Here is a 25139-nt window from a genome sequence, read left to right as displayed (position 1 = left end):
TTACAACTGCTATGCTCCCCTGCAGCTTGTCAACTGGCTGCCTTGCTTTGTAGATCAGTTTTGTCTTGGTGTCTTTGACTTGGGCCGTGTGTGTGTATGGGTTGGGAGGGTTCTCTGATTTCTTATCGCTTAGATGTGTTTCTCTATCTTGTGTTTTATTATTCTAATTGATATTAGCAGTTGAGGTCAAACTTTTTAATATCTGTCTTTAGCAAATGTAGGGAAGCAGTGAAAATCCTCCAGCTGTTCAGGAATAAAAAATAACTACAAGGGCTGAGGTTTGTTTCATTAATATGCTTGCTTGGTAGACTCAGGGCTGTCAGATAATAATATAGCAAAGATAGCCTTAAACATTTGTATCTTTCATACACGCTATCGGATTTGTCATGTACAACAAACAAAGAATCATGTTCTTATCTCGAGCTGGGAATCATCAATCATAAATCACTGTCCAAATATAATGCCATATCTCACATACGCAGCTGAACTTGATATTACTTTTCTCCCAGCAAGAAGGTGGCCTGTTGTTTTTTTACCACCCAGGTCAGTTAGGGAGAGTTTCCTTTATGAATTTATCTCCTCTTTGTCCAGATGGAGAGAGTTCAGGACTAGCTATCACAAAACATATTATCTAATCAAAATGGTTGACATGACAGTAATTGTTCATTTGCATATGAAGCAGTTTTCATAGTTTATTTATCAATGTACTGTAACAGTTCTGAGTTAAAAATTGCTGAATGTGTTTTTTCATAGGCGAGAGAGCTTTGGAAGAGAGATTCTTTACTCTCATGTAGCAGAGTTAGTACAGTGGTGATTGTTCCAAGGACATTAAAACTTGGTTAGATGGTTCCATCCCACCCCACCCCCAGAAAAAGCCTAGAATAAAACCTAGCTTTGCAAACAAGCGAGGATTTTACAGTTTCAGGAGTTACAGCAAACAAGTCTCCATCCATTAGCAAAAAGAAGAAGAGGAAAAGGTTCCAAATGACTATAAAAAGAAGGGCATTTGGCTTCCTTACAAAAGAAACATGCAGTCTTTGTGTTAGCTAAGATGCAAGTGGTAAAAATCTCCCTTTAGATAAATTTTGTTCACATGGTTTCCCTTCAGATGGGAGCTGTTCCGCATGGCTCTTTTCTTCGAAGAAACAGCAGAGGAAGGGGAGGAAAGTGAAGGCTGCTGGGAGCCTGCTAAGTTCCACTCACTGGCAACTTGAGCTGCGGGCTCAGGTTAACCCTTTCATGAATGCAAGTGTGAGTCAGTAACTGTACTTTACAACATTTTTTACCATCAGTAATATACACTGTGGTCTTACAGAGCTCACTAGTCCCCATGGAAAGTAGTTATTGTACTGGTGCAGAGGGACATTGTGCAGGGTCACTCCTTATACCCCTCTCCCCAAGCGCCATACCAAATATGGATTATCAGAAAACATGGTTATTTCATATTAAGAACATAAGAATGTAAGAAGAGCATGCTGGATCAGGCCATCTAGCCCAACATCCTGCTCTCACAGTGGCTGACCAGAAGCCTGTGGGAAACCAGCAAGCAGGACAATAATACTCTTCCCTTCTCTAAGTTTCCAGCAACTGGCATCCAGAAGCATTGTTGTCTCCAAATGTGGAGGCTGAGCATAGCCTTGATAACTGTAGGTATTACTACTGCTGCTGCTGCTGCTGTTACTCCTGCTACTGCAAATAATAATAATAATAATAATAATAATAATAATAATAATAAACAACTTTTATTTGTATCTCCACAGCTGAGACCAGGCTCAGGGCAGCTAACATCAAATAGCAAATATTCAGTGCAACGCTGTATAAGTCTGGTTCTGTCAGTTCTTCAGCAGCTGTTTCAGGCATGTGTGAGTGTGTGGTAAGTGAATCCTAGCAACGATAGTAAATTCATATCTGAAAAGGGGTGTGAGAGATAGCAAAGGTACCAAACCACATTAGGCAATCCTTTCGTTGTTGTTGAGAAAATGATTTGAAAATTGAAAATAGTGCCCTTTTGACAGGAAAGTGAATAAAAAGCACTATTTAACATTATTAAGATTAGTCAAATGCAGGTCACTTTAGGCTGAAGCTACCATTTCTGGCATTTGATCAATTGAATTTATATCCTTTTCTTCCTCCTCAAGAAGCCCAGAGTGGAAAACAGATAATATAATTTAAAATGTAAAAGAAAGCAAATTCTAAAACAGTTCAGAACATTCTAAAACCAACACACACACACACACACACACACACACACACACACTATAGTGTAAAACATTCTAAAAGCAATTACAATCAAACACAAACTTGCATCCAACGATCTCAAGCTTGTCAGGTACAATATTCTTCAATATTGTATTACCCATGTGGGAACTGTCCTTGGGGGACTACTGTGCTTTTCACCAAGTCTCTGTTTTTCTACAGGAAGCTACAGCATCAATGGGACAGACCAGAAGTGTTTTCTGTCCAGAAAACTGATTAAACAGTGGCCAATCACAATTTCCGAGGGCATGGGTTGAATATAACAAAGTTGCTGCATGAGCTTAACAAGGTTCTGTTTGCACATCCCTGGCTCTTCTTTGTCTTTGTGTCCCCTGACCCCCCCATACACTCTTGGTGGTTGGGGGTACACCCAAAGCAGATTTCAGAGGATGCAGGTTGGAGGAAGGGGAGGGAATATTCTGTGACTTTCACCTGCAGAATGACTTCATTGAACGCAACCCCATTTCTGTAACTAATATGACATTAAAGGGGGGGGTATAAAAAGCTTATTTAGCTTATTTACCATGAATACTTGTTCTGCCTAGAGGAAACATGGGCCAGCTTAACTTAACACCAAATCAATCATTAATGCTGTCTTGCAAGTCCTCCACACACCACTTTAAATAAGCTAGTTTATCATTATTCGGCCTCTTCAAGGGAAGTATTAAGGACTCTAGAGATGTGTCCAAAGTACTTTGCTTGTTATACATGCTTTCTTTTCCAGGGCATTGGAAAGCAGTTTCATAATATTGGCACAAAATCATCACTCATCTCATGCTTCAGGAACCAAAGTAGATGCTCAGGGAACGTTCTTTTAAATTTGAGCTTTATGAAGTTATGGACTAAAGTTAGGCATATTGTTCTGTAAATATCCCTTCTGGCAGTATTCCCTGCACATGTTGTTGAACTACAACTCCCATCTTCCCTGACAATTGGGCATGCCGGTCCAAAACATCTGAAGGGACCCAGATTGAGAAAGGCTGCTCTAGAAGAATATATGACCCACATTTTCAAGTGAGCAGAACTTTGACATCTGGAGGCACACAAACCAGTTCTGTACTTTAACTGAAATTTGCATTCAGAAAGTCAGGCTTTTAAAAACTTCTTGTCAATAAATATAAGGGTTTCCTTTTAACAGGAAGATGAGGGCCAAGTCCTGGTATCAGTGCAAGCATCCAGGCTGAGACCTGGGATAAAAACCTCTTCCAGTTCCATTAAGCTTTTAAGGTGTGGACATGTTGCCACCAAAAGACAAAATTCAGTTGCTTCATAGATGGATGCATAAATAAAAGGCAAAATGAGCCCTTTCAACACTTCACATACTAAGTTAGTCTCCATGCATTATAAAACTTCATGCTTACTGTGATTTCCTTCCGCTGTGTGAGGCAAGTATGCAGTGCAAGGACCAGAATGCTGCTCTGTGTGAGATGGGTGGATGAAGGTCCATACTGACCTTTCATGAGCTGAGCCAATTTTGTGGCTATTATTTGCCTTGCAGAAGTTGAACACATAGAGCAGTTATGTTCAAGTGGGGGAAAAGCTAATCTGGCTCAATTCCATCCTTGATGGGTGGCACTGGTTGGCAGTTAAAGTTCAGCCATCTGCAGGTGGCAGCAGCTGGCCAGGTGGTGCACTGAAATTTAAAAGATGAGAGAAAGCTACCAATGGGTGGTGACTTAGGAGGTTGGGGCACATGGTCTCCTTCTGGCAAAAGATGCCAGGGAATGGGGGAAGAAGTGATAGGCTGGAATCAGCACCTTGGAGAAGGCAACCACTTCCTGCCTTTTATCTCCCACTTCACCTGTTATTGCTGGATTCAGGGCTGGCTTTCATAAGTGAGTATTGAAAAAAGCACAAGGCTGCAGTCAAGAGTGTGAGCCCAACCATGCCTGCTCAAAAGTACTTCCTATGGAATTTAGTGGAGCTTACTCCCAGTTAAGTGAGGTTAAAGCTTTCATCAGGTCCCTTAACTTCATGCATTTTCATGTTGTTGAGGTTTATTTCATACAAATAACTACAGTAAAAATAGCACATCCCAGCCCTTTCATTAAAAGCAGTCAGTTCCTGTTGGAACAAGATAGTCTTCATCTGCTGGCTGAAGGACAACAAGGAGGGAGCCAGTCTAAGTTTTCTAGGGAAGAAGTCCCAAAGTCTGTGTTAACTGTTTTTCACACATATGTCATATATTTCTAGGATAATGAGAGGGAAAACTAAGCCAGACATAGAAACATTGGAGGGTGAAGGCTGTCTTGGCATTCAGTTTTGAATCTGAAGGATCTGGGTGGCAGGTTGTACCCAAACAAGTGCTTTCAATTCCTGATTTCCTGGGCAGTAGTCAATTTGGGTAGACGTTTAAGAGGGTGCTCATTCTGTGTGGGGGGAAATGAAGACTGCTCTCTTTTAAGGGCTTGTTCATTTACAAATAATATGTGTGAAGCATGCAGAAGCAGGCCGACACTCTCACAGATAGCACTTGTGTGTTTAGAAAAGCACCATTTCTGCCAGAAGCAATAGCATACTCTTGGAAACCCTTGGAGTCCTTCGTGCCACACAACCATTAAATTCAGGCTACATTCAAAACTGCCAAAGTTTGCCATTCAGTTCTCACCCAAGCAGGGTGTGTGTGTGTGTGTGTGACCAGCAGCTAGAAGCTACTGCCCATCACGTTAACCAAGCTTCAGCTAGGAAATTGGTTTTTTAAAGCTTTTGAGAGAATAGTATTTTGCATGTAGAAACAGGGTACAGTGGTGCCTCGGGTTACAAACACTTCGGGTTACAGATTCCACTAACCCGGAAGTAGTACCTTGGGTTAAGAACTTTACCTCAGAAATCATGCAGCAGCGGCACGGTGGAAGCAGAAGGCCCCATAAGCTAAAGTGTTACCTCAAGTTAAGAACGGTTTCAGGTTAAGAACGGACCTCCAGAACATGTCCTGAAAATTCTCTGCCTCCCCCAATCTTCTGTAGTGATAGATCTACTATATGGACTTGCCAACATTTGGCGTTCAGTGGGCACATTTGGGATATTAAGGAAGTGTTTGCCTGTCACAAAATGGAGTTAGGACAGGCTGAGCCAGTGCAAAGAGGAAGTGAGAGCATTAGAACAAACAGACTCTAATGCATTGTGGATTTCTGAGGGACTTTTTTTGCAGGCACCACAGGGTGTGCTGGCAAGCTTTCCTATCTCAAATTTACTATGTGAGGGCAGGGGAAATGTTTGGTGGTAAAATTCTAGAAATTGGAATTCCAGTGTGTATGTGTGTCTGTGTGCGCGCGCGCGCATACACAAACACGAGTACATGGTATGATTTGAATAAAATATAGATATTATCTCTTTCAAGCAAAGCAATCAGCATTCCTGCATTTATTTTTCTTCCCCACAGTAAATATATTAAGAGGATATGGTTGTTTGGTACATGAGTAATTTCCCATTGAAATTCTTTTTATGACTTTCAATCCTAAGAGAGTAGGATATGATTGTGGGGTGGATGTAAATTTTTGGAAAAGAAAGCTTTAGCTTCCTTACTGAATTCTACCTGGCTTTCTTGCTGATTTACTCCAGTTATTCTTCATCCTATAAATCTTCACCTGACTTTGTTGCAAATGATCTTCTCCACTTGATGAAGGTTAGCAATTCAGAAAAGCCATCTACTTCCACTTCATTATTGTGACATATATTTCAGAAGCTCCGTTTTCTTTCCTGTAATTTACTTCACAGCTAACATTATTCTTAACCCTGAACCCATAAAGGAAGGCACCAATATCATTTGTGGCAATGCAAGATCCCTTGAATAATGACATTGTGCTGTTATAATTCCAGTCCAAATCACCCCACAATCCTCCCAGGCATATTAGGAGGACTAATTTGGGCCCAGAAAGGCACACTCAGTGAAATGAGAGCTCAGTTTCACACTGATCTAAGCATCATTGACTGGGAAAGGTGTCAGTTATCTCATTCTTCTGCTTGAAGACCAGAATGCTTTAGGACTACTTGAAGATTAGAATGCCCCTTCCCACCAGTTCTGTCCTTAAACCAAACCAAGTGAATACATAACCATGCGTAACCATATTTTTCATATTTTATCAATTGGTTTTCCCCATTGAGACAGAATCGCTTTGACAGCGTTGGCTGGTTTTTGTTTTTCGCTTTCCACTTTCCCAAATCTGTTTTGAAGTTTTGGGTTATTTTGTTATGACTTGTCACACCATAAATGGTTGCTGTTGAGGACAGGTTGTATGTACAGTGGAGTCTAAGGTTAACTGGATTGAATTGAGCTTGATGGGTGGCGACAACTAAGAATGGTGGGTAAATTTCATTTCTGAAAATGATTTGACAGAAGGCTGGTTCATCAGACCCAGGTGGCTTTGGGAAAGGATGGGGACGATGTTGTGGGACTTCCACATCCCACCACCCCCTAACTATGGGCCATGCTGCTTGCTGGAGCTGATGAGCAGTGGAATCTAATGCCATCAGGAAGGCCACGGGTTTCTCAACCCCAGATTAATATGTAACAGAAGCCAAATAGGAACATAGGAACGGCTTTATACTACCTTAAACTAGCCGAGTATTATGTACTCTAAGCATGGCAGCAGTTATCCAAAGTCAACAACACCTGCAACCTGAGCCTGTCTTCACTGTAGATGTTGGGAGTAAACCTGAGACTTTCTGTATACAAAACATATGTTTAGCACTGAGCTGCCCATGGAAGCTAGATTCTCTTAAACAAGAGTATCTCCAACTTAAGAATTTATTTTTTGTATGCATGTGTATGTGTGAAGTTACATTTGTAATGATATTAATGAATTTCAAGAAAGTGAACTTTGTTTGCAAAACCAACCCCCCCCCCAAAAGCCAAGAGTGTCTCAAGAAAATAGTGTCTAACTGTCATAATTGCAAGATATTATTGAAGCAGAAAGTGAGGTGAGGTGGAAAGATGGTTTCTCAGTTTCTTATTTTTTCAGATTGTAAATTCAGTTCCCCACGTTTCTCCATCAGTTTGAGAAGTTTATTTTAAGTGCTAGTAAAAAATTGTCAGCATATTAGTGTGAATTTTGTGTAATATGCACATTTATGCAAACCAATTTTCCTAATTTTGTGTGTTCTACTTCCACAAATATTTGCATTTTTAAGAACACTTTATTGCAATATATACATTTTTGTACACATTACTTGCCTTGGGAATTGTATTGCAAAATCCAGTGATGTGCTAATTTTTAAGGATGACTTCATTTCATTTCACATACTGTTTTTGGGAAGCGAAAATTATGTAGGTTCACCTTTCAGTGTAAATTGAATTGAATTGAATTCCCAAGAAGGGAAACAAGGACTGAATCAAGTCAAACTCTTTCCCTCATTGGCTAGGGACCATTTACATTATGGAGTCAAGTTGTTTGTACAGTGGTACCTCGGGTTACATACGCTTCGGGTTACAGACTCCGCTAACCCAGAAATATTACCTCAGGTTAAGAACTTTGCTTCAGGATGAGAACAGAAATCAGGCAGCGGCAGCGGTGCAGCGGCAGCAGGAGGCCCCATTAGCTAAAGTGGTGCTTCAGGTTAAGAACAGTTTCAGGTTAAGAACATACCTCCAGAACGAATTAAGTTCTTAACCTGAGGTACCACTGTATATGCTAAGTCTTGTGGAATATTATTTAATTCTCAAAACACCCACATTAGTTCTTTTCTTGGGAATTATTTATTTTTAAACCAAATATTTTTGCTGTGTTCCTGAGATATTGCATTAAGTTGCCCGGTACCTTAACAATTTTTAAATGATTAAACTGCCTTTAAGATTATCTTGTTTAATCAGAATTGTTAATTGGTCACACTAAGAGTGTCAAGGAGTAACTTCCTCTATTGTTAGCTTTGGTGTTGTGTGGTGATAAATCAGTCTTGGAAATGTTTGAATTTTGGACTTTGCAGCTTGGGAAGTAACAGAGGTAGAATACCCAAATCCCCTCTGGTACTTCATATGCCATCAGTTTCTCATTGTGCATTATACTGAATTATAGCTTGCCTAAAAATATTGAATCCCATCATATTTCACCACTTCTGTTGAAAAATATGTCACCAGTTATTTTGCCACCCATTAATCCACCTATGTTCAATCCGCTGAGTTGATTTATAAATGTGTGTATTTCTTACTTCCTGCTTGCAGTCATTCCATCCAGCGTTCTTCCTGGCTTTCTATTTTGTGTCCAATTTATTACTAAATTCTAGATGGGGAAATATGGTCATCCCGAAAGAAAAACTCCAGGGTCTTTTAGAAGCCCTCCACTTCTTGAGAGAGTCACAAGTTACTGAAAGTAACTGTATATGACTGACCCTGACCACACTGGTGGGTCCAGGAAAATCTGTTGACCTCAGGAAATGAGTTTTTTGAAATGAAAGGGATGGAAAGGCATTGAAGCAAGTGCAGCAAAACCTACATTGACTTCCCTTTTTACAGGTTTCTTATATAACCTCCTCAGATTGATATTAATAATGTTTCGGCAGGTGCCTTCTGCATTAATTTTTAAACCTTTGAAGAAAACGTTTCTGTGCCGCAAGGCTTATACAGACAATTAAAGAAAAAAAATATTTTTGTAACAGTTAGCCAGTGATCTGTGAATTGGATTTTTATGTGGTTTTTATTCTATTTATATTGGTTGTACACTGCTCTGATTTTTTTAATGCAGTATATAAGCATTTTCCTAAGTAAATAAAGAAACATTTATCCATCTGTTTTACACCAAAGTGACTCAGTCATTGATCATCCGATGAGTAGAGAGGAGGCAATTACCCTCCCTCCTCAGCTGATCTGTGCCAATTAGGAGAGCAGGGGCTGAGTGTGTGTGCATGTATGTAAGCTGTCATGGGCTTTGAAGACACTCGAACTCAGGACGCAAGGGAGAAAAATGCTAAGAAGAAGGCACGCTTGGCAAATCCACACCGTGATCAACTCCCGCCCGAAACCAATGTCCCCACTGAGAGCCAGTGTGGTGTAGTGGTTAAGAGTGGTAGACTTGTAATCTGGGGAACCGGGTTCGCGTCTCCGCTCCTCCACATGCAGCTGCTGGGTGACCTTGGGCCAGTCACACTTCTTTGAAGTCTCTCAGCCCCACTCACCTCACAGAATGTTTGTTGTAGGGGAGGAAGGGAAAGGAGAATGTTAGCTGCTTTGGGACTCCTTCGGGTAGTGATAAAGCGGGATATCAAATCCAAACTCTTCTTCTCTTCTTCTCTTCTGTGGAAGGACGTGTGGATCCAGAATTGGCCTCCACAGTCACTTACAGACTTATTGTTAAAACCATGTTTATGGAAGACAATCTTACTCAGCTACGAGTGATCGCCAAAGAAGAAGAAGATGCAAGAATGCATGCCCACTTAGGGTTGATGCGGACTTCGAGCCAACAAGGTTGGTCACTGGTGCCATTGAGCATCTTGTTCCACACAGTTAATCAGTTTTGAATGGGAACCACCCTGGATCAGGAACTGTACATGCAAACATGTGCTGTATGTGCAGTTCTCAGGACTGGACTGAATACATAAAGCCAGCAGCACCATCATCTTCAAGAGGAGAAATAATCCACTAAATTGTAGCTTTATTCTCCTCTGGGATGGTAGGCTCTCTAAAACTTCACAGTGCTGATTGCTACACACGTCCACATCTTTGCAGTGTGCAGATATATGCTGGGAAATCTGGATTGGGCCCAATAATCTGAGTCAAATAAATTATCTTGACTGGTGTACGTACACCAAATGAAAGGCAAGCCCATTTGCAATTGCATGCACTCAACAGATGTGGCGAAGTAAAGCAGCTGGGCCTGTGGTGAACTTGCTATTTGGCATTATTCTTAATGCGGCAATTATATTTCTTACTGTGGCAATTTATGTAATGCATGGCTCATCCATGGACTCATTAACCCAGAGTGATGAGACTCTGCTAAAATTTGTGACAATATAGTATTGCCGGCATCACTATTTGTCTTTTAAACTGCACCATCAATACTTAAGAGTGTTTCATGGAACAAACCAAGGGTGCTTTCAGATGCCTGTGATATATCCAAGTTTGCAGCCTGGCTGAGTGAACTGTCTGGAGTTGCGGAGCTTTAGACACAGCTACACTTTCAGAAATGAGCCTGGAAATCCAGATTGGACTAAGCTTGAATTGTTTCCAGGGCCACCGGAGGCCAGCAAGCCACATAACTGTACAGATATTGAAAAGCAACTATAGAGAAAGACCCATTATCTCAAGAATCATAGAATCATAGAGTTGGAAGAGACCACAAGGGCCATCGAGTCCAACCCCCTGCCAAGCAGGAAACACCATCAGAGCACTCCTGACATATGGTTGTCAAGCCTCTGCTTAAAGACCTCCAAAGAAGGAGACTCCACCACACTCCTTGGCAGCAAATTCCACTGTCGAACAGCTCTTACTGTCAGGAAGTTCTTCCTAATGTTTAGGTGGAATCTTCTTTCTTGTAGTTTGGATCCATTGCTCCGTGTCCGCTTCTCTGGAGCAGCAGAAAACAACCTTTCTCCCTCCTCCATGTGACATCCCTTCATATATTTGAACATGGCTATCATATCACCCCTTAACCTCCTCTTCTCCAGGCTGAACATGCCCAGCTCCCTTAGTCGTTCCTCATAAGGCATCGTTTCCAGGCCTTTGACCATTTTGGTTGCCCTCCTCTGGACACGTTCCAGTTTGTCAGTGTCCTTCTTGAACTGTGGTGCCTAGAACTGGACACAGTACTCCAGGTGAGGTCTGACCAGAGCAGAATACAGTGGCACTATTACTTCCCTTGATCTAGATGCTATACTCCTATTGATGCAGCCCAGAATTGCATTGGCTTTTTTAGCTGCCGCGTCACACTGTTGGCTCATGTCAAGTTTGTGGTCAACCAAGACTCCTAGATCCTTTTCACATGTACTGCTCTCAAGCCAGGTGTCACCCATCTTGTATTTGTGCCTCTCATTTTTTTTGCCCAAGTGCAATACTTTACATTTCTCCCTGTTAAAATTCATCTTGTTTGTTTTGGCCCAGTTCTCTAATCTGTCAAGGTCGTTTTGAAGTGTGATCCTGTCCTCTGGGGTGTTAGCCACCCCTCCCAGTTTGGTGTCATCTGCAAATTTGATCAGGATGCCCTTGAGTCCATCCTCCAAGTCGTTGATAAAGATGTTGAATAAGACCGGGCCCAAGACAGAACCCTGTGGCACCCCACTAGTCACTCTTCTCCAGGATGAAGAGGAACCATTGATGAGCACCCTTTGGGTCCGGTCAGTCAGCCAGTTACAAATCCACTGAGTGGTAGCATAGTCAAGACCGCATTTTACCAGCTTCTTTACAAGAATATCATGGGGCACCTTGTCAAATGCCTTGCTGAAATCAAGGTAGGCTACATCCACTGCGTTCCCTTCATCTACCAGGCTTGTAATTCTGTCATAAAACGAGATCAGGTTAGTCTGACATGACTTATTTTTCAGAAATCCATGCTGACTATTGGTGATCACAGCATTCCTTTCTAGGTGCTCACAGACTGTTTGCTTAATGATCTGCTCCAGAATCTTCCCTGGTATTGATGTCAGACTGACTGGGCGGTAATTATTTGGGTCCTCTCTTTTCCCCTTTTTGAAAATAGGGACAACATTTGCCCTCCTCCAGTCTGCCGGGACTTCGCCTGTTCTCCAGGAATTCTCAAAGATGACTGCCAGTGGTTCTGAGATCACATCTGCCAGTTCTTTTAATACTCTTGGATGCAGTTCATCTGGCCCTGGAGACTTGAATACATCTAAACTAGCCAAGTATTCTTGTACTATCTCCTTAGTTATTCTGGGCTGTGTTTCCTCTGCTGAATCATTTCCTCCAAATTCTTCAGGTCGGGCATTAGAATGCAGATTGCATTCTAATGGTCACAGTACACTTTATATACTCAATAAGTTCAACATCGTTGGAAAGCAGCTGCTGGGGGCCACAAATAGGTCAGCTCCTGGTTTAAACAAGAAGGAGCACTAAAATCAAGCAAAAATTGAAAGGTTGGATCCTGTCTAAATTAGTTGAATTTTAGGTCAATGGGACAAGTTAGTCATGGCTTACTTCACATTGAAATCAATGGAGCATGAGTGCAAGTAAGTGATTCTGAATACAGTCCAATAAAGGCATCAGCAGAAAGGAGCATATTTTAAAAATGTGGGTGAATAAAAGAGCCATCATTGTGTGTTTAAAATATACAATGGTACCTTGGGTTAGAGATGCTTCAGGTTACAGACTCTGCTAACCCAGAAATAGTACCTCGGGTTAAGAACTTCACTTCAGGATGAGAACAGAAATTGCAGGGCGGCAGCGGCGGGAGGCCCTATTAGCTAAAGTGGTGTCTCAGGTTAAGAGCAGTTTCAGGTTAAGAACGGACCTCCAGAACGAATTAAGTTCTTAACCCGAGGTACCACTGTATTAGGCTTTGCACCAAATAAATGTCAATGGTGAAATGTTCCACAATCAGGGCACTGCGGTGCACATGGTAGCATGGACACTTCTGCAGTCTGGAACACTGATCATTGCATAGAGGCAGCAGACACAATCTTGCTCTTCCATTCCACACACATGGGTCCATAAAGGAGTGCAAGTCCCTTGCAAGGGTAAAAGTTGGCACCCCATGTGAAATTAGAACAAAAGTGTGATGTATGTTACCCAAATATAGCATGTTAAATATTAGATGCAGGGTGTTAATTGTTGTATGGCAAGCATTAGCACATTCCACTTTCAGAAGCTGCATGTCACATACCGTAAAATGCAACTATAGAAACCTCCAAACATTGAAGTCATGGGGGGGAAATAAATATGTCATCACTTTCCCACTATTATTTTTAAAGCTAACAAGTCAAAACTCAAAGGTATTCTTAGGGGGTGGCATGTATGCTATTTTTTGCTGATCATGCTGTCTATGTGCGTGCGCACACACAAACACACAAACACACACACACACATCCCTTATTCTTGCCTCCGTTACTGACTACCTTCACTATGTTTTCCTTCCAGTTTGTCCTGGAAGTTACTTCATATTATGCCATTTCTTCACTACAATGGTACCTCAGGTTAAGAAAATTCATTCTGGAGGTCTGTTCTTAACCTAAAGCACCACTTTAGCTAATGGGGCTTCCTCCTGCCACTGCACCGCCACCGCACGATTTCTGTTCTCATCCTGAAGCAAAGTTCTTAACACGAGGTAATATTTCTGGGTTAGCGGAGTCTGTAACCTGAAGCGTATGTAACCTGAAGCGTCTGTAACACGAGGTACCACGGTATATGGGGGGGAAAGTATAAAATGATGTGATTGGGTTGGGGACGGGTTGGGTTAGGGACAGCATCAGAATTCATTTGCCTTTGCTAATTCAGTTAATCTCCATCTAAGTCATGCTGCAAGCTACTGAGTGATTTATCCACAAATCTGCTCAGAGCTAATGAACGTATTGCCACCAAATTAGAATTAAACCCCTTGATCACTCAAATTTAATTATTTCCTGCTGTGCCCTTTCTGTTGCTTAGAATTGGCCTTCTCGGAAACATATTTGGCAGTCTAACTCTCCATCCTGTTTTTCCTCTACTAAATATTTCCTCCATTCTTGTATAACATGAGTTCCATGTTGAAAATCCAGTTCTATACCTAGTTCTCAAAGACAATATGCTTTACAACAATGGATAATTTACTAGAAAAATAAAAATGCATATGTAAAGCAATAGGCCCGCCATTTTGTTTTGGGTTTGGGGCTGTAAAATGTGGGTTATAAGAATGCTTTCTTTTTGCTTTTTGGGCTCCTGACAGTGGCAGACTTTGGGTTGTCAAATTTCAGTGGTGCCCTGTGCAACACTAAAATTCAGCTCCCCCACCTCTCATGCTTTGTTCTACAGCATTGTTTTGGCACCCTCTACAGGGTGGCACCCAATGTGACTGCAGTGGTCACAATACCCTAAAACCACCTCTGCTCCCCAGAAAAGATTATTTATGTATGTGACGAGAGCAGTGCAGAGATGGAAAGAAGATAAAATCCTGACCAGAGACTAATGGTTCATAAAGATGATGGACCACACCAAAATGGCGAAAATGACCTGGAAAACTAGAAACCAAGAAGATCGAAACATGGAATAAATGTATAAGTTACTTAAGAGAACACTGTAAACAACTAAACACTTTGGCAGGATTATAGCAACACATGTAAAGTAACAAAAACTAAGGTAAAAATGGATTTTAAAAAATTGAGAAATTATATGATGCAGTAGAAAAATATTGACAATGGAACCCCTGGAGGGGTGGTGGAAAGTCTAAGGATTCAGGGGATCCTATATGTTTATGGTTATGACTACTGTTTGAATTCAAATGTATAATGTAAAATTGAATGAAATAATTATGGTGCTGGATGAGACTCTTGAGAGTCCCATGGACTGCAAGAAGATCAAACCTATCCATTCTTAAGGAAATCAGCCCTGAGTCCTGAGGCTCCAATACTTTGGCCACCTCAAGAGAAGAGAAAACTCCCTGGAAAAGACCCTGATGTTGCGAAAGATGGAGGGCACAAGGAGAAGGGGACAACAGAGGATGAGATGGTTGGATAGTGTTCTTGAAGCTACCAGCATGAGTTTGACTAAACTGCAGGAGGCAGTGGAAGTCAGAAGTGCCTGGCGTGCTCTGGTCCACGGGGTCACGAAGAGTCGGACACGACTAAATGACTAAACAACAACAACAAACAAATTATTTTTAAAAAACCCACCTCTTCTCCTGACCAGTACAGAAGAGGGTCCAAAGTTCACAGGCGGTTAAAAGCACAATGGGATGTTTTGCTCAGAAAGTTGTTCACCCGAGAGGCAAATATTTAATAGAAGTTATGCACAGGAGGGACAAAGTTTCATCCTAGAAACCTGGCAATTAAGTACCGCATTTTTTCGCTCAATAGGACACACTTTTCCCCCTCCAATAATGAAGGGGAAATGTGTGTGCATCCTATGGAACGAATGCAGGCTCCTTGGCTTCAGCAATAGCAACGCGAAGCCTCCAAAGCGCAGAGGGAGTGCTCCCTCCGCGCTCCGGAGGCTTTGCATTGCTTTTGCTGAAGCCTGGAGAGCGAGAGGGGTATAATAATACCCCTCTCCTTCTCCAGGCTTCAGGGATAGCCGTCTGAAGCCTTTGGAGCACAGCAGGAACTTGTGCTGCGCTCCGAAAGCTTCGGGTTCCTTTTGCGGAAGCCGAGAGAGCAAGACTCTCCTGGCTTCAGCAAAAGGAACCTGAAGCCTTTGGAGCGTAGCGTGAGTTCCTGCTGCGCTCCAAAGGCTTCAGGTGGCTATCAGCGACGCGCCTGTCATGTGAAGGTGGAGGAGGAACAGAAGGGACACAGAGAGGGAACACTGCACAGCGCCCCTTCAGCGACGCGGCTGTCCTGGCTTCTGCCTTAGCCCTGCGCAGCCTCTTCGGGCAGGGGGAGCCTTCATCCCGCTGCCCTGAAGAGGCTTGGCGCAGTTATCCCAGAAGCCAGAACAGCCACACGGTATCCCAGAAGCCAGATCCCTCTTGCTGTTCTGGCTTCTGGGATTCAGAATAATTTTTTCTTGTTTTCCTCCTCCCAAAAGTAGGTGTGCCCTATGGTCTGGTGCACCCTATGGAGCGAAAAATACGGTATATAAGTCAAGCTATATGTGGAGTCAGTAACTTAAAGAACTAGAGAGAGAGAGAGAAATGGCTGAAACACTTCAACATTATTATTAATACTTGCTGTTGTTGTTGCCGTCTGTCTGTCTGTCTGTCTGTCTATCTATCTATCTATCTATCTATCTATCTATCTGACTGTCCTTCATCTGCAGATCTCAGGGCAGTTCACAACATAAAAACACAATATAAAAGCATGCGCACACACAAAAACAAGAACAAAACCCCCTTCCCACAAACCAATAACTCCCCTCGGCCACCCCCTCCCACAAGCACATTTAAAAATACCAAACAATACCAAAATAGCCTTTTAAGCAGTTTACAAGGAATGAAAAGTTTCATGAACATTAAAATATAAATATTCATACTCGAAAACATAATAAAACAGTACCATTAAAACAATATAGTGATTAAAACAGGACACTCAATTAAAAAAAAGGAAAAGAAACCCAAGGGAGTGCCTCTGTAAACAGGTGTGTGTCTTCATAACTTGGTGGAAAGTCACAACAAACGTGTCACAAGGATAGACAGAAATCCTCCAGAGATTGTTCTAAAGTACAAGTCAAGCTTCTTTATTGATTGCAGAGTGCAGCTTTTTCCAGCTCGCTTCATCCTTAGCAGCAGAGCAATATTCCAAGCAGTTTATTAACATCTTCGCAATGCAATATACATTATTTGTGCATTGCTATATCAATAGCATAGATAAATGGCAGTGCCACTTGAAAAGTACTCTTTGAGAGAGGTAAAAATATAGGGTCATTATTACAAAAATTTGATCCATTCAAAGACTACAGCTGTAGTTGTTTAGTACTCATTAAGTTAATCCAAGCATTCATGTATAAAACTGCTGAAGTGTATACATGAGTATTTATCAAGATGGTTTAGCTACGGTGGGAGAAGTGTTTATTTGCACTGGTTCGATATAAATGTTACATAGAATAAAGATTAAAAATCTATCACTTTTTTATTATACTGAACCAATGTGTGCATTTAAACACTGTATCAAATGCAAGAGAAAATAAAAACAGTGGTACAATAAAATTGGATCAAGAAAGTTGTCTGTTTGGGGTAGGGTTTCACTCCCTTTGAAGGATCAAGTGCATAGTCTGGGGGTAGTCATCTATCCATCATTGTCACTGGAGCTTCATGTGACCACTGCAGCTAGGAACACCTTTTACTGGCTTTGACTGGTGCACCATAGAATCATAGAATCATAGAGTTGGAAGAGACCACAAGGGCCATCGAGTCCAACCCCCTGCCAAGCAGGAAACACCATCAGAGCACTCCTGACATATGGTTGTCAAGCCTCTGCTTAAAGACCTCCAAAGAAGGAGACCACACTCCTTGGCAGCAAATTCCACTGTCGAATGGCTCTTACTGTCAGGAAGTTCTTCCTAATGTTTAGGCTGTTAATGCCCATTTACTACCAAGCCAAATATAAGGTTGTTTTGTTGACTTATAATGCTCTAAATAACATGGGATATGGATTCCTGAAGAAATACCTTGTTCTGTACAGACCTACCAATGTTCATCAGTCAGCTGAAGTCCATCTTTCAAACCCAGAGAGTCATTCCTCTTCTGATGTCCACCATATGGACCCACCTCCTTTCTAGAGTAAGGCGAGCACCAACTTTGATGTGCTTCCACTGCTTGCTAAAGACTCATCTGATTTCTCAGACACTGTTGGCTATTAATATGCAAAGCATGGGAGATATCTGGCCCATCTACTGTTGACTGTGATGAGTTTCATTGTATCAGCAGGATGTTTGTTCTTTGAAGCTGTTTTTATTGTAATGTTGTTGGCTTTTACTTTGGGGTTGCAAGCCACCTTGAGCCTTGGAAAGGTGGGGCAGTTAAATTATGAGATGCACATTTTGTTAACAGATAAGCTGTGGAAAGGAAGAAGGGGGGAAGTCGTCTCCCTGAAGAGCCGTGTTCGTTCTATTTTGGCATTCAAGCATATTATATTGTGAGCTGAAAGTAACATACATTAGTTGTGAAAACCCAAGAATGACAGTGTAATCGGTTCCAGCCTGACAATGCTTATCAGATGATACTGAAGCCAGATATTCAGACCATTCTGACATATTTGCTGAAAGATAAAATAACCTTCATAATCTTGCCATCATTTGTTGGACACATAAAAATAGCTCAGAATCTAATCTGAGGAGTTCAAAATGAGAACAATGGTAGACCTGCCTGAAACAACTTTCTTTCAAAGTGAGGGCATGGAACACCTTTTGAGTTTTCATCTCTTTAAAGTTGAAAGGTCATAAGAATATAGCTTGTGAAATGTACAGCAATAAAAATTCCAAGTTGGGATGAGTCTTTAGCCATCTGATGGCACCAATTACTTTCTCTTCGTGGGTAGGGTGAACATTGGCCGTGTTTTATGATGCAACCAATCTAACCTTGCCAACACACCATGGAAGAAGACTTGAGAGACAGAGTAACTGTGGAAAGGTCATGCCTTATTTATTCAAATATAACAATCAAAGACCTGCCAAACAATGACGAAATTATGTATGCATGGGCGGGTGGGTTTAATTGACATACATGAGGGAAGCACCCCTCCACACACACCCAGACATGTAAATAGCCACATCCATGGGTCCCCAGCCAATATTAACAATCACAAACATCTTTCACCATCCATTTATTTAATACTGTTTTGAAACGTGCATGCTTCTGGGATGCTGTAACTCAGCAATCCTTTTCTGAACTTTACTTCTTTTAGGAGTTAAAAACTGCCTGATCTCTATTCTAAATGCATTAATGTACAATTTGTAGTTATTACCGCTTCTTACCATAGTCTTTAATTCAGATAATTTTCTCCCCTCTGCTAGGTTAACACCTCTAATGTATTAATGGAGTGCAATCATGCTCCCTTTCAACCTCTTACTAAACTTAAGACACACAGCACTTTCAGCCTCTTCTCTGATATTTCATCCTGTCAATCGTTCCAGCTGATCTTAATTTCAGGATCCCCGAGACTGACTGGTAGCTGCTCAGTGTCACACATTGGGAATCAGATGTTCTGCGGAGCTATCACAGTTCAGTACTAAATGTGGCATTTTGTATTACTTATGTGATAGCTGAGACATCATGTTTTGCTAACCTACTGTCCTGAACAAAAGAAAAGGGGCACGGGAGATAATCAAGTGTCTTGTTTTCTGGGGCAATGAATATATTATTTTTTTTAAAGAATGATGCTGACTTATATCCATTTTACCACAAGTTTTAGACAAGTGCAGCAATCCAATATTTTCAGAAGAGTCATACTAAATCATTTGTTGGCACTGAAGGAAGATACCTTGTTGTACTGACAAAATCCTGAGCCTAATGCAAAAGTAGGATTTTGTAGCATCCCTGGGATCCTTCTGAGAAACATGTACAGCAAATATATTGGGATCAGAGGGACATGAAAAGCTGCCTTATACTGAGTCAGGCCATTGGCCATCTAGCTCAGATGGTCTACACTAGCTGCTGCACCTCTCCAGAATTTCAGACAAAGGTCTCCAAAACCTATCTAGAGATACTGATAATTGCACCTGGGACCTTCTGCATGGAAAGCAGATGTTCTCTTGTTGAGCTTCAGCGCTTTGCTATATCATCCCAAAGAAATAACCTAACCCAAAAGTTGAGTCTCTTAAAAAGAACTGGGATTAGGACAATTGCAAGGATGTCATAATCTGATATTGATGAGATATGCCAGGAGCAGTGAACCCTGGCAAACCCCAGGGATACCTGAGAACAAGGATACTTCACAGCCCATCAACCCTTCCATAACTGTTCACTAGTTGCAACTGGTCCCAACTAGGAGCTAAAAGGGGCTTTGCAGTCCCTCTTTCATGAGTCCAACTGTGCTGCAATGCATCCCACCTTTGCATGCGGGAATGAAACATACTATTCAGCTGTAGCTAAATTAAAATCCTGGATTTCATCCCTCCCCTACCCCCATGAAGAACCATGCTAGGATGGGGTTTATAGTGGAACTGGAAATTAGGCATAGCATGTTGGTCTGGTATTGAGTCTAATAATCAAGTCAATAGTTGAGGGTGGTTGAACCATGGGAGATGGGAATAACATTTCAGTCTGGTGGTGAGTCTAACAATTGAGTGCATGCTTGAGAGTGGTAGAGCCATAGAATGGTGAATAATTTCATTAAAGGGGGGGGGAGAGAATTTGCTGCTTTAGCATATTATGTCTTAGGTGTGAGTAGTAACTGAACCAGGAAAATGCACCCCATGGTGTTAAAATAAAAACAAAAACTCCCTGTGCTATAGTCTGTTCCTGACAATATAGTAATGAAATGCTAGGGTTCAGGGCTAGCAACCTCGAAGCTGTTAACTGTGTACAGCTCAGCTGGGAAAGGTTTCAGGAGGTTGGAAAAGAATCAATATGTTATCTGCCAGACAGCAGGTTGAAGCCCTGAATAAGGAGCTTTCCTGTTAGGGTTTGGGAATGGTTCCCACTTATTCTTTCAAATATTAAATTCTGTTTATGGCACTTGATCATTTACCCACTCAGGTAATTAGGTCCCAGGGTATGGGCTGAAGCTAAACAAATCTGGGTCTGATCAATGCCTGGATTTGTGACTGTGTAGAAACAAGCTGTATACTCACTTGTGTTCCAGAATGCAGGAAAGGGATGGGGAGAGAGAGAGAGAAAAATGATGTAGCTAGAGGAAGGGATTCATTTGATCTGATTTTCACTGGTCTAACCTGATCTGATGTTTCTGAAATTACATGGAGGCCAAGATTATCAGTCAGATTATGCATTCCTCTGAATTTGGCATGGCATTTTCGATGTGGTAAAATGTGTGGACAAAATTGTGTCTTTTATTTTACTGGTGAATGTGTTGAAAACTGTGCATTTTACATTAAAGTGCATGTATTATGTAGAAAGAAATGTGTTACAGTGGAAAGGCATGCAACAGAACGGAATAGGATTCAGCGGCATGCAACGGGGAGGAATGGAAGATGATGGACCCAGCAAGACCAAAACAGGGTGGAATTAGCTGCTTAGTGATTTAGTGATGAACACGTCTGTATGAAACGGTTTCCATAGAGGATCCTGCACATAAAGAGAACAACAGCATGTTGCTGTTTTCACAGGCATGCTTTATTTATGGGGAAATTTGAGGGCTGCCTTGGGGTATACACATCTGCTGGGCTATTACTGATCCCCTCCTCCTCCTTGAATTCTGTAATCTTAGATTATAATATTAGATCCAATATTTAACAAAATGGCACTTAAAAATGAGGATATCAGGAACTTGGCTCTGTTTCCCCCCTATTAAGATGAACTTGATTTTCCCACCCTAAGCAATGAGGTAGTTATTCTAGTATGAGTCTGTTAATGGCTATCCAGGGAGACATAAAGCCTTGCAGTGAACCATTCCCTGTCAAAATTAGACCTGACCTGCATATTTCTGCAATTCGTAGATATATTAAGCAGTCAGCTCAGGTTGTTCCTTGACCAGTTGTTCACCCCTATCAATTGCATTAGCATTTAACCTGTCACTTTAAATTACAAAGGTAAGAAAGGTTGACGGAGGTGGCAACAGATTTGATGGGATACAAAATGGGGAAAGAATAATCTTAAATTACCTACCAAAGGGAATGTAAGGAGTATTTTTTTATACTGACATACATCTTTTCATCTTCTAGGAATGTCACTATTTTACATCATCCTTACACTTACTACCTACCATGTATAGCAGGCATGGTCAAACTTGGACCTCCAGCTGTTTTGGGACTACAACTCCCATCATCCCTAGCTAACAGGACCAGTGGTCAGGGATGATGGGAATTGTAGTCCCAAAACAGCTGGAGGCCCATGTTTGGCCATGCCTGATGTACAGATAGTGCAGTGAAATTTTTGAGGTCCGGGAAGTAAGAGGAAATTGCTACTATATTTCTCTCTTTCGCTCCTTGCTAAATAGTCATATTTTGTTTGCATTTCATTGCTACAAAAGACAGTGTTATTTGTATAGATGAAAAAGAAATATTTCACATGGTTCCCACATCCATTCATACCCTGTGCTCAGTACAGTCAGTACAATCAGAAGCCAGTACGGGACAGGGGATGGGGCAGAGTGTCAAGGTGAGAGTCAGGAGCTGGTCAGCAATAATTCACAAGGTGTCAGTGAAGTTAAAACTCTTTATTCAAAGAAACAAAAACAGTCATCGCGATCTTGCCAACAGAAGCTGGTTAAAGGCACTTCTAGCCACCTGTGCCAAAGATGAATCCAGTAGCACCCCCAGACTATATGCCAGTTCTTTCAGAGGAAGTGAGCCCCATCCACAACAGGTAAGTGACCCATCTCCCACCAGCGGCATAAAGGGGGCTGGAGCTGGGTGTGTTTGGCCCCAGGCAATTCTGGCTTAGGCATGTGAGGGAGTCACAGAGACAGCTTCCTCGTTGGACAGCCCAATGCCACAAGCCACAGCTCCACTCCCAGGTCAGGCCTGACCCATCGGCAGAGAGGAAGAGAGTCGGCAGCAACAATTGTGCCCCTCTCATCGGCTGGGCTGAGGCTCACAAGGAAACTACCAAGGTGGCTTTCTCATGACCAGCCGTGGCTCTACTCTAGGATCAGACCTGACCTGGGGGTGCAGTGGCCTCCCTCCTCACCCCACCCCCTAGGGGGTATGCCCTGCATGCCTTCCTTGGATGGCAGTAGCATGCGCTCCACTGCTATCTTCCAGACATGGAAACCAGTCACCCACAGGGTCACTCTTTTGCCAGATCTTCAATTTAAATTATTGGCTCTTGTCCAGGTCACGGCTATGGGCAGACTTTGGTCCAGAACCAGCACAGCCACTCTTGATTCAGATGTTTTGGATAATCAGATTTAATAACCTCCCCTAATAACCATTTCCAATGGCTTCATGTAATTAAATAGCGACAGGGACAAAATAGTGCCCTGTGGCATCCATAACACAGATGCAAAGGGACTGAAGAGCATTGCCCCAGTGCCACTCTCTGGAACTGACTCTACAGGTAGAACCAGAACCACTGCAAAACAGCGCTCCTCCTAAGCTAGACCAGGAGGACACCATGGTCAATGGTATCAAACGCTGTAAAGAGAGAGGGAGCAAAAGAAGCAAGTTTGCACTCCCCTTGTCCCTTTCCTGACAGAGGTCATCCATCAAGGCCAATTCAGTCCTGAAACCAGCTCTGAAACAAGGCTAAATTGGGGGTAGAGATGATCAGTTTCGTCCAAGAATGCAAACAGTGTTTAGTCAATTAAGGAGTTTTTATGGATCAGTTGAAGATGCCAAAGAGAAAGAAAATGCTTTCATTAATAGTTTCACAGAAGTACAAAGGTTTTCATTTAATAAACACCCTCTTCTCACATGAGATGTTTCTAAGCATCAGTCGATTCCCAAGAAGTGTTTCTCAAAGTGCAGGTGTCAAGATGGAAAATATTTCCAGTGACAAGACCCATTCAGAGCTCATTGATGAAACACATAATATTACTGCTGCTGAGCAGAGACAGATTGCTCTAAAGTTGCATGTCAGACTTTATTAAAAAGTGCAATTGGAATTGTCAAACATCTTTGCACCCATCAGGGATTCTTCTTGCCCAGCTTTTAAAGACACTTAAGATAAAGCTGGGTAAGGAATGGAGGTTTAAGGGGTTTTTCTTTTCGCTGCATTGTCAGAATTGGGTACCTGCTTTTGTGTACACTATCCTTCCACAGTATGATGCCCTCCAGCATGGCTGCGCTGACTGGGACTGATGGAAGACTAAAACCAGTTTGGGAAAGTTTAGTCCTACATGAAGATATTGTAGCTGGGCTTTTATTTTGTTTGTTTCGTTTTTGCCTTGGGTTTAATGCTTGCTTACAGGGACAGCAGAACTAACATATTGTGCTTGGGAAGTCTCTCAATGCACAGTAAACACCTGTTTTGTTACACAATCAGGCATCATGCTTGCAGGTATGGCATGTGATTAGAGTACCACTGCTTTCCTTTTCTCCAGCCTTCCTCTATAATCTGCTATAGCCTGGTGGGAAGTTGCTCAATCCATATGTCTGCATGAAAGCATGCCAGCACAGGTATATTTTGATTCCTTCCCAACTTGCGAAACAAAGATACCCACTGTTTTAGATGATGTACTTGATTTGATAACACCAAGTTCCTTATTTAATAACACTGAGTTCCTGGCATCCCCCAAAAGAACAACACTCCCCCCCCCCCCCGAAGCCTTAGAGAAGATAAAAACCACCAGGTAATTGATTAAAAAACAAACAGATAAACACTGACTGGGTAATAGTTGCAATTTTATAAAGCCTTCTAAGCACTTTCTCTGAAAGTTTAAATGTTTTCATGTTTACTCGGGAGGTTTGAAAAAGTAAGAGAAAGAGACAAGCTTGCAAAATGGCATCTATTAGCTTACTTGTCTTTTAAAATTCTTACCCCATCAGGCAGTTTATGGATACTGGGTTGAAATAGTAAGATTTTGGAAATACTAGTGCAAATGCAGTTATTAATTCAAGAAAGAATGAGAGAGAGAAAGATCAACTCAAAATCTATCCTGCCATCTCACTGCATCCCTCCCTCAGTTCTTCTCCCATATAAAATTTGTAAAAAACACAATGCCATTTATCTCCTATGAAATAAACCCTCTATTATCAATCAATATCCAATGTTTGTGGGGATAGCAGCAGAGGCACTGAAAGCAAAATCTTTATGCTGACAAGACCCATTCAGGCTTTCTTGACATAATGTGTAATATTACTTCTCTTGAGCAAAGACAGATTGCTCCAAAGCTATATGTCATGCTTTATTAAAAAGTGCAATGGGAATTGTCAGACTTCTGAAGTTTAACATGACATCCAAGACCCCAGAAGGCTCTTGTTCTCATTCAGAAGCTCAGGAATCTCTTCTGTGGAATGGAATTAAGAAAATAGCAAAAGATAAATCCCACTTTCATTTTCAGTGCAGGACTGAGTATGCCATTTCCATCTTATGCAACATGGGCAATATTTTTGGATCTTATTGTTAGTGGTAAAGAATTATAGGGCCTATCTTGCAGTAGGGAACCAAATGTTGGACTCTTGTCCCCATCAGCCCCAGTCAGTGTGCCCAGTGATGATGGGAAATTTGGTCTAACATTGTCTGGAGGCTCACATGTTCTCTACCACTGTCATAATGGCTGCAGCCCATTGGGACTAGTAGGGATGGAGCAATCAGTGC

The 25139-nt window shown here is 41.8% G+C and overlaps 2 long non-coding RNA genes across 2 annotated transcripts in view; both read left to right on the top strand.

Annotated features, from left to right (window-relative positions):
* Nucleotides 1–25139, top strand: part of LOC310671185 — a 917602-nt gene that overhangs the window by 303991 nt on the left and 588472 nt on the right. The gene's annotated exons all lie outside the window — the stretch shown is intronic.
* Nucleotides 1761–2557, top strand: LOC310671136. Its single transcript, XR_014507818.1, has 2 exons — nt 1761–1877; nt 2423–2557. It is a non-coding gene; the product is annotated as an uncharacterized lncRNA (long non-coding RNA).

This window comes from Podarcis tiliguerta, assembly GCF_965153285.1.
Source record: "Podarcis tiliguerta genome assembly, chromosome: 2".
NCBI classification, from domain to species: Eukaryota; Metazoa; Chordata; class Lepidosauria; order Squamata; family Lacertidae; genus Podarcis; species Podarcis tiliguerta.
This window is presented reverse-complemented; position numbering and strand designations above follow the sequence as displayed.